Below are 11,241 nucleotides of genomic sequence, written 5' to 3' on the forward strand. Positions count from 1 at the left end.
TTGAACCGCCATTTGCAGAGTTCTTTTGTGATTTTTTTTTGTTAGGTTTGTACCCCTGCGTGCAAAAAGGACAAGGATAGAGTGAAAAAGCCCCTTGTTTGTAGCCAAGCAAACACCTTATGGTCTTTAATTCCTCGCCCAAGTACCACTCCACATCAAAGATACCAAAATCCTCAACCTCCAACTTCTCACTTGCAAGTTGGGAGTGTGTTACTTTTGTAATCCATGGAGTTCTCTTAAAAATCCATAAAAGTACTCCATTAGTCTCTTTGGGCACTTCAATAGCACCCAACCACCAAATGTCTTTCTATGATTGCACACTAAAAGACAGGGTGTGAGATGGCTCGATTGAATCCCTTTACTTGGTTTGCAATAGGGCTTCCTTATTAGAGTGACACTTAACCTCTCTAACCTTCAACCTTTCACTATTTCACACTCATCAAGTTTCAACGCAGAAATGATCCTTGTGCCAAGCACTCAAAACAAGTAGAGGCAAGACCTAGACTTCAAATTCTATGATAAGAAGAACACAACCAAAAGCAAGAAGTAAATTGTGTCAACTTCTTTAGCTGGCTCATAGAATCTAAGCATATCTTGTTGAATTCTCTAAGGTCCATAAAAATATTTTTCCTAAGGGAATCCCTTCTCAGAAGGTCTTATGGAGTTTTTCTTACCTTCCTCTTGCCTTTGCTGTGCATGAAGCATAAAGCGAAGCTGAAATTGTGTCCTCAATGTGAAGGTATTCCCCAATGCGAGAGACACATCTTTGTTTGTAGCCTTTTTTGTAAGGTCGACCTTGTGAGAAACGAGAAATAGGATCTCCATGATGACACGCTCCCGCAGGGCATCCTTTAGGAGTTGAAAAATAGCATTGTAAGCTTTGGTGCTGATCCTAGCCTCTTTGCAAGCTTGTTGTGCATCATTTTCAGTAACCACATTTGCCAAATTCTACATAAGCTCCTTGGTGACTACATCCCTAATGTGCTTCCCCCAGGTGATTTTAAGATAGAAATCACATCATACGGATTGAGACAACTAGTGAGAAGGTTGACTTGATAATCTTGGCTTGCTCCACCGCATGCCTCGTGAATAAAGTTTTTGGCAACCAACAAGATAAATGTAGGAGAATAGTGTGAAGTGAAAACATCTCCCGCAAGTGAAGACCAAATCACCTTGTGTATGTGCACGAGTTTCAATGGATGAAAACGCGGGCTTGTGTTCTCTTACACCAAGGGATGTTTCTTTCAAATGTATGATGGTGTTGCCAAGCTTCATAATGTGGAAATCCATTTCCTGCATTTGTTGTTGGGAAGTTTCAACCTCCCTCTCCTAAGAGGCAATACTTTCTTGTAATGCCAATGTCTTGGCTGAAGAGCTTGACATTGGTGCATCCATTAATGCAAAGAAGCACTTGCAACCATAGAAAGCCGCTTGCAACCATCTCTCTCTTTCTCTCGCTCTCTCTCTCTCTCTCTCTCTCTCTCTCTCTCTCTCTCTTCCTATCTTTCTCTCTTCCATGGTCCGTCTCTCTCTCTCTCTCTCTTCACTATCTCTCTCTCTATCTCTTTTTGTTTTTTTTTTGGGAAGTATTCTTATTTTACAATGTATGTTCTTTTACATCTTTCTCAGAATCAGCATACATCTATCTCTAAATTGAGAATCAGATTTAGTCAGAACGTCTCCCATTACCTTTGATAAAATGAAGGTAGAGGGAACAAAGGATGGGAGGAAAGGGGTCCCATCAAAGCTGGTGCAAGTCTTGGCATTCCAAATATACCACAAGATTCAAGCTTGAAAAGAGTGCAAGCAAAACAGTTGAGGATCATCCAAAATTTTGAAGAAACCAAAAGTAGCATCTGTCATGAATGAGGGTCTCAAGGATCATATGAGCATAAAATTTACATGTCTTGCAAGTTGGTAGACCACTAGCTTGCTGAAGACTCTGGCAATGTCTAATTTATATATCTATCTACATCCAATGTGGTGCTTGGAATCTATAAATAAGACACCAATGTGCACAGCTGCTCCCATGGCACTCTGAACCCATTCCCAAGTTTGTATAGTCGTTGGGCTGCAAAGAATAGTTTGATTGTTCTGTTAGAGTCAAGAAGATGGTTAGTTTGCCCAATCCTTTCCTGAATAAAGAAATGGATTTTTTTCAAAGCAAGACAACAAGAGGATCCTTAAAAACAAAGCTCTAGATACATCTCATAACCAATTGCGTTGCCAGTGTATCAAACCCTTCCTTGCCAAACAAGATTAGAAGCCACTAATTTCCAAGACTCAACAAGCATCCGAGAAAATAGAAACCCTGTTTTAAGAGGAGCAACAAACATTAACTTATCCTAGGTTGACATCTTCCATGTACCCAAATAATAAACCATAGAGCATTTGACCAATTTCCACATACATACAGCCCAGTCTATATCCACCTAAAACATATGTTTCAGAAAAGTACATTGACAGATATGTGATTGCTGAAGCAGATCTAGTATCCCCAAACCACCATGACTAAGAGGTAAGGCAATGCACTGCCAAGGTATGGGGATAGATGATGCATTTCTTGTTGCCAACAAGAAATTAGAAAACTTAGATTTAATAGGTAGATAGTAAAGCATTTAGGGAGCCAAAATTGTCTGCAAGGTACTGAGTCTAACATGTATAGGTCACTCATCACAATGCCATGCATCAATTTTTGTTTTGATCTTTTGAATAGCCCAATTTTTAAGCTGACCCATAGACACATTAATCCCCATAGGATACCCTAAATGCTTGAATATGTGACCCTGAGGCAGTTGTTTCCCATTCCAAACCAGAGCATGAAAGTATCTAGCTGATACATCTATCAGAGTGTTTTTTTGTAGATTAATGTGTTTTTTGCAAGAGCAAAAGTTTCCAATAAGCCCATACATCTATCGACATTAACATTAAAAGACTTTAAGAAAATCAAAGTGTCATCAGCAAACCCTTGACCTATGAGCTATTTCTGACCAAGGTGCAACCCTTAAATGTGGCCTTGTGCAACCAAAGAGTTCAAGTATGTGAATAGGGGGTGGGATACCACAACAAACATCAAGAGGCTAAGAGGTAAACCTTGCCTTAGGAATCTCCCCAAGGGTACCTTATCTGATAGCCTACCATTGATTAGAATTCTAGACCAAGCACCCTTACCCAAGAGAAGGATACATGCAACCAATTTGGGGCCAAAGCCAAGCTGTAGCATTATCAATTGAACACCATATTAGAGAATTTTGGAATTTCCCAATCACCACTTTCAATATAATCTTAAAATTAGACCACATGTTCAAATCTTAGCCAAATTTTTGAGAGCATGGCTCGAAAGAACTTTTCAAGCACTACCTTGTGGAAGTATTTGGCCATATGGACAAATCTTCAAGACATTGGTGATTCCCAAATCGGCTCTAAAGTCTCAAAATTTTTAATATGGTATTATTGCATAAAGTCCCACAAGAAAATATTAGATGCTTTTGCAAAATCCACTTGGAGTAAAGCTATATCTTGATTGGTCCTTAATGCATGCTCTATTCCTAGTTGTACAATAAGTATGTTATTGAAAATAGACCTCCCTCAAATAAATCTGGCTTATGAACTCTGTATTTGCTTCCTGAGGAAAGGGGCAACTCTAAGAGCTATGCTCTTAGCCAGTATCTTGTACACAATCCCCATCATTTTTATGGGCCTCCAATCAGCTAAAGTTTTGGGAAACATTTAATTAGGTATAAGTTTGATCATTCCTTGCTTCAAAATAGGATCCATGCATTGGGAAAGCCAAGTAGCATACAGTAAGGGCACCACCATATTTTTCAATACATCCCAGTAGTAAACCATGAATTCTTTTGATATCCCACAAGACCCATAGGTTTTAAGATTATGAACTTTTTTCAATGCATATAGGATCTCTACCTCAGTGAATGGTTGCTCCAACTTGTCCACATCCGTAGATCCAATTCAAGAATAAACATTGTCCAAAATAGTTTTCATAGCTTGTTGTCTAGATAGGGTGATATTATATTGACTGTCCAATAGGTTAGTAAAGTGCTCTGTCACATAATCCATCACATCTTATGGATTCTCCAAGGTTCCCCCCTCCTGTAGTAACTACTTTTGACATACATTCCCTTCTATGCCTAGATGTGAGATTCTTATAGAATCCTTTTGGCAAGTCATTACAGTCTAATAGTGCATGTTGTCAACAAAGAATTTTGGTCTTTCTAGACAGGAAAGCCTCATCCTACTTCAGTTGATCCGTAGCCTCATCAAAGGAGGCCAATGTGTGTGCATCAAGAGAGCCCAAATATGCCAACAGAGATGTATGTTTGATCACTTCAATTGCCTTATGGACCTGTAGTCTCCTTTTTAGAAGCACAATTTCCAACTGCCTTATGGACCTGTCTAATGCAGTCTTGCATGCCAGTAAAAAAATGAGGCTAGATCATCAAAGGATTAGTATACATTGAAGATACTTCATCAAACAAATCAAGGACCTTCTGCTTGAAAAAAAGATGTGAGATAAGATTGTTGTTAACCATCAATGGCCTCTGCAAGCCTACCTTGGGGGAAAATGGGTCATGGCTATACAATGTAAGGGAAAGAGGGAAGTGGTCAGATAGAGCTATACTCATATCTACCTCCCATGTCATTCGATGAGGGTTGCCAATCTGACCCAGTATAGTAATGTCTATCCAACCTGGACCATGAGGATATATGAGCATCAGAATGAAAAGTATATCTAGGTCTGTTTTGGTGGCACACAACCAGAAATCTAGCAAGGAACAAGAAGAAGCCATTACTACCCATGAAGAGGCTTCAACAACATTAGAAGTAGTGGCAGTTGAAGTGGTATCAACAACATTTGAGACCGTATTGAAGTCTCTAGGAATGATTCTTTGAGGAAAACTGCTGATCTCAACCAACCAATTCCATAGATTTACTCTATTTCTAATATAATTGTCAGCATAGACATTGACACATAACAACTGACCATAACCCGTTTTGATGCTAAAGACAAAACATCTACCAGATTTATGATCAGTGATCCATTGAGGCCTCCGAGCATTCTTGATACAAGTCATATTCCATAGTAGCCATCAGTTCTCCCAAAATAAAAATAGGTGTATCCAAGATTATTCATAATAGTACGTGCTCTTTCATGCAATTTATGTTCTTGAATAAAACAAACATCAGCATCAACCTGTTTAAGCTATTAGGAAAATGTAGGATACCTATTAGGGTCATTAAGACCTCTGACATTATACAAATTTCATACTGAAGAGGGGTTTGCTGCAAGGGAGTTGACACCACAATTTAGGTATGTTCATCCTCAATATCATTCAAAGTAAACCTCAATGTTAAAGGCTAGAGGGTTAGCCCTAGTTTCTAGATAATGATTGACTATAGTGCCAACAGAAGCCAGTGTCTCTGGAGATGGAATGTCTTGCAACACATCATAGACATTAGGAGAGGTATACATTGACCAATTAGGTCTGGTCTTAAATGTCCTCTTAGAGAGTTGAGGCCCTTAGTATCGACAGGTGTTTTCCCCTTATCCTAGGGCATAGACACTATTGATAAAGAAGCTTGATTAGTTTCCTGGATACGTGCATTTTTTTGAGATCTAGTACTTGGGGGATGATCATAAGGCACAGGACTTACTGGGGCTGGAGTGACAGAGGGAATAGGAAGAGACTTGTCTCTAGGAGGAGAATTGGGTATTTTTCCAAAGATTTGCTCTCGAGGCACCAAGTGCTTGCTGCCAGGGGAATAAAATATGCATCTGTAACAAGAAGGGTGGGACAGTTCTTCAAGAAATGACTCACTTGTCCACAACGATAGAAACTACAAGTTAGGTTTCCCCATTTCATATACAAAACCATTCTGCCTATCTCCTCCAATTCAATTTCAAGTGTTTCATGCATAGGTTTATCCATGTGCCACATTATGCATACCATGTTTCTATTAGGACAATTAATAGTAGGTGCAAATAGAACTTTGCCAAGGGAAGCTACCAAATCTCTGATACATGGACATAGGAGAGCTGACAGCTCAACATAATCAACCCAAACAAGGAACTTAGATAGTAGCTCTTCCTTGATCATCTTTACAAGATGCCATGGTAGGACATGCACTACCTGACCACATAGTATAATAGTAGAAGTGGACAATAATGACATATGATCCTCATGCTTAACAAAAAGCACTTTGAATAGTCCAGACCCATTGTAAAAAACCTTATCTATAGCTACTCCACAAAATCCTTGATCCAAGAATCCTACAATGTCCCCAATAGGAGGGATCTTCCTTGTAAAGTAAAGGGCAATAGCCCGCTCCTTGAAGACTATTGAGACATACAACTTTACTTTGACCCTGAACCTTAACCTTAGGGTTGTTAGTGAGGTATTCCTTCAGAATGTTAAATAATGCCTACGCATCCAGAGTGACGGGGGAAGCTAGAGTAGTAGCTACAGTTAGCCTTGGGTTTAGCTGGAACGCCTAGGGGAGAGCCATCTCTCACCCTACCTGCATGTCCGTCTAGACTCCTCTCTCGTTGATTAGGTCATGAGTAAGTAAACAAACACTATGGCAGCTCAAGCATGGAAGAGAATGAGTCAGTCATGACTGTCTGCCTGTTCGGCATGCATGTTATCTTGTTATGTGTTCGGCCTTGAAAAAACTCCTTTCTCTCTCTCCCTCTCTGTCTCTCTCTTTCCTTTATTTCTCTCTCTTCCCTATATATTTCTCTCTCTATCCCTCTCTCCCTCTTCCTCCTTTCTATCTCTCTACCTCTCTCTTCCCTCTTTCTATCTCGCTGCCTCTCTCTTCCCTCTTTCTCTCTCTTTCCCTATCTCTCTTTCTTCCCTCTTTCTGTCTCTCTTCCTCTCTCTCTCTCTCTGTGTGTGTGTATTTTCTTTTTCTACCTTTTTTCTCCCTTTTTACAAACTCATTTAGTTTTTACATGAGTTTGTAATGGTTGATTTTTAACACTAGTCCTGTAATTGGACACTCAAGTGTCCTGGGACACTAAAGTGTCTTGTGAACACATGAGTTTTGTCCCTTTTTTTAATGCACACTTTAAGCCAATTTTCCCGTAGAACAAAATGTATGTGTAGAGTATGACTCCAAAAATATCGTGAACGTTGGTTTGGGTCAAATGGTGAGTGCTAGTGGTTAAACTTTCAAGATCTATGTGCTTCTGTTTCTCATCGCGGCAACGTTGCATGGCTATGGAACTCTCCCCTTGGGGCTGAAATGATGCCTACCATTGGATCTCCATGGCAATTCAATGCACAAGATCTTTGGATCTTAGAAGCATTGTAAGTGAAACTAAAGCCTTATCACCTTGACTTTCGAATTGTCTGAGCGAAATCAAAAACTAGGCCGAAACCTGCAATGCAACACACAGGAAAAGCAATGCTTAGTATTTCTCCTCTGGGTGTCACGCTCGCCCACAAATTTTTCTCCATGCCATGGTGACCTCATCCTTGCAAACAGGGCTGCCTTCCAATGAATTTTGCCATAGTTTAGAGGGACAAGAGCTTCTCTACCTTGCCATGGGATTCGATGTTGAATGGGCAAAAAAAGCTCACCCTCTTGATTGGGAGACCAAGCAGTACAAGGGAAAGATTGTGTACTATGACTCATGCAAAGGATTGTTCAAATGCATTTTCACTGGTGATGAGACCGCCTACATGTTGTCATGGGAGTCTATACACATGTACACTGTATCTGAGGAGAAAACCATGCTTAATATGTGTAATAATACTGCATTTGATGTTGATGATGATCTCTCCTTGGACGAATTTTTGGCACGTCAAAAGGGGGAAAATCAGAGAGCCAATGTATTGCCTCGTGTGGAAATGCCTACTGTCCTTGCTGATGCAGTTGATACAGCTTGTGGTGACGCTCATTTGATGCATGTTATGGACGCTATGAATGATGCGCTTACTATATTAAATGCATTGTCTGCACATGTGGCAGAAACAAATGAGGAAGCCCCTTGCTTGTCTACATTTGCTTCTATTGCAACTATGCCTCTTGTAGAAGTGTTTGGTGCACCTCCTACGTCATGTAAGAGAGGTCGACCTTTAAAGCGTGTGATTGTGGGTAGAGGGCGGTCAAAGGCCCAAGATGCTGATTTGCTTTTTGATGGCAGTGCTAATAATGTGAATGTGGACACTTATGATGCATCTAGAAACGCTAAGAGGAATCATGCAAGAAGAATTCATGATGCTAATGGAGATGTAGAGAGTATTCATGCTCATGGCAAGGGCTACAAGTGTCTCAAAAAGCATGGAAAAGTGCAAAATATGCTTGTCAAGAAAGGTCGCAAATCAAGTATGCATGAAGCAGGTGATTCTTGTGATGAGCATGGATCTGTGGGAGAAGAAGATGAATGCAAGGACAAGCTTTTGGACGCCGAAGGGCCGGTCTTGCGCGACAGTGATGATGAGTCTGATTGGTCTAATCTGACTATGCCTTCATGGAAGAGTGGTGATAAGATGCATGTCGAGCCTGATGGTACATTCAAAGTGCTTCCCACATTTGTAGATATTGGAGGTCTAGACTTGGGAAAAGTACCAAGAGAGCTCATAGAAATTCAGCTTTTTCTAGCATTGTTCCCGTTAGACTTGATTGACATGATTGTGGGGGAGACAAACAAATATGCATTGGAAAAGTAAGAACAAGTATATGTAAGTATGGCTCCACAAGAAGGTGGAATGACCTTGACAGGCACTCTTTTTTGTGATTTCTTGGTGTTTCTCTTGGCATGGCTTTGCAATATATGCCAGACAAGAATTATGATTGGAAAGGGGAAACTTGTGGTGTCATGCATTATCCAAACTATGCTAAGAAAATGGGGCAAACTGAGTACCAGTAGAGATAAAGCGTTTCTTGGATGTAAGAGATAACTCTTAAAGGCCAATTCTTAGAGGAACACGAGAGCATAAGCTGTGGCAAGTCTTGCCATTAGAGGAAAGGTTGAATGTGATGTTTCAATTGCACTTCAATTGTGGAAAAAATGTGACTATTGAGAGGATTATACCGTCTAAATGTAAGTTGAATCCATGTAGGGTATATAATCCCAAGAAGCCTCACAAGTTTGGGATTCAGTTATAGAACTTATGCAATTTTGAGATTGGATATAATTATTCCTTTCGTGTGTATGACAAATTGAATGTGTAGAGCTTTCATATAATCTTGTGTCTATGCTTGCAAAAGATTTGAAACAAAAAGGTCATCATGTATTCTTTGATAGGTGGTTTACATCAGTCAAGCTCTTGATGCATTTGACCGAACAAAGGCATGGTGCTATAGGTACTTACATGGACTAATAGGAAGAACTTTCCGGATTTGCAATTGTTACATATTGAGCGCCGTGAGCGTGGTTCTTCTCGATTTGCATTTGATATGAGGAAAGTCTTCTTGCATGTAGTTGGATGGACAAAAAGCCTTTTTTTTGTTCCAATGTCTATGGTATGCAAAGTGGTGAAGTATTGAGGCAGATAGGAAGTGGTCACAGAGTTGCACTTACTTGTCTAGACATAGCCATCCAATATAACAAGAACAAATCAGGTTGTGATGTATTTGATAGTACATTAGGAAGGGAATGGGGTCTAAGGGGGCCTCTTTATTTGCCATGGGATGAAAAAGGAAATTATGGAAGGGGCAAATGGGTGGATGCCATGTGGACTGAAATGGTGGGTATGGCAGGGCCTAAAAGTAAGTGGTCAAACTTGTACTCTTTTATAAAATACAAAGAGAAAATATCTTACAAATTCAAAAAAATGAACTTTTCTCTAAATAGTTGAGTAAAAAACAATACTTTCTCTCTCTAGTGGCTGTCAGTTTCTCTCCCCTCTCTCCTAGAAAGAGTTCCCTCCAAAAACGTGTTGATCATTCTGTCCCTCTCTCTCTATTGTACCATCTCTCACTTCTCTTCACTTCACCTTACAAGAGTTGCTTCTCTTTCCTTCCTTTCAGTTTTCCCTCCCAAAAGCTCTGCAGCAGAAGTTTGAACCTCCTTTCCTTCCTCAAGCTTACTGCATTCTCCTCAAGCTTGTTGGATTCTCCTGAAGCTGAAGTTCTTCATTTCTCCATGAGCCTCACTAAACACCTCTACCTAAAGCTAAAGATCTACAACATATCCTTCTTCTAGATCATCCCTCTTTCTTTCCTCAACAAGTTTCCTGCTCCTTCTCCATTGTGCTCTCTAGAGAGGATCTACTTTTTTCTCAAGCTTTGCAACATTATCTTCCCTATTAAGCCAACAAGCAGGTGGAGCAGTATAGCAGTAAGTGGCATCCTTCATCTTGATGTATCATCAAGAATCTTTCTCTATACAACTGAGAACATGGATGTGCAATCTCTAATCCTAAGTATTTGTTTGCAGGTTGTGCCACTATTCCCCATGGCATCGTCAGGTACTCGATGACCTAGGAGTGTCATTGAATCCATTTCATGAAGCAATGTACAAGACAACAGTGTATGTGGGTGACAATGGAGTTCAAACGATTGAATTGGGTGACAATGCAGCCCAACTCAAGAGGTGCACACAAGGTCTCAAGGAGACACATGGCTTCTTGAGCACACCATTGGAAGGGAAGGATCATGGAGTTTAAGCAAACCCATGATGGCAAGCATCTTGCAAAGGTGCAACATGTGTATGTTGCTTCACAAATGAAGCTAGAGACAACAGTGGCTCCATCGAGGTTTCCTGCAAACTATAATTTCACTCCTTTGTCAAGTTTTTAGATTTTATATTTTGTATTTCTGTTGTATATATTGCTTTGATGTCTATAAGGATTTCATTGCTTGTCCATGTTTCCAGATGTATTCCCATCAGATTTTGTCGAGTGGGAGCCAATAGAGTCCTTCACAGGAACTTTTGAGGCCATCCACGTTGACCTTGGCAAGCTGCTCCATGCTGGGTGTCCATCCACAGAGCTTGTCTCACGGATTTTTTTTTTTTGTAACCATACTTATGTAATGCCTAGGCAAACTGGGTATGGTAATCTTTCTCTGGTTCATCCATCAACCTCGTAGAGTATGGAATGGCGAAAGTCTGATAGTGCCTTGATCACAGTAAACAAAAGGATAATCGAGGCGGATGTGCATTCATCAATGAAGTGCACCTATGGTTCCCATAAAGCTTCCCTAACTTGGTTTATGTCCCTTCATGTGTTCGTGTTTATCTTTCGACGTTCACAGGACACCAAAAAATGT

General features: G+C 40.2%; 1 pseudogene; it reads left to right on the forward strand.

Moving 5' to 3' along the window:
- The first annotated feature begins 7,766 nt into the window (after nucleotides 1–7,766).
- On the forward strand, nucleotides 7,767–8,487 carry LOC147450599 (uncharacterized; annotated as a pseudogene).
- Nucleotides 8,488–11,241: the final 2,754 nt, after the last annotated feature.

The sequence above is a fragment of the Adiantum capillus-veneris genome, chromosome 9, assembly GCF_014529385.1.
Source record: "Adiantum capillus-veneris isolate H3 chromosome 9, ASM1452938v2, whole genome shotgun sequence".
In the NCBI taxonomy this organism is placed as follows: Eukaryota; Viridiplantae; Streptophyta; class Polypodiopsida; order Polypodiales; family Pteridaceae; genus Adiantum; species Adiantum capillus-veneris.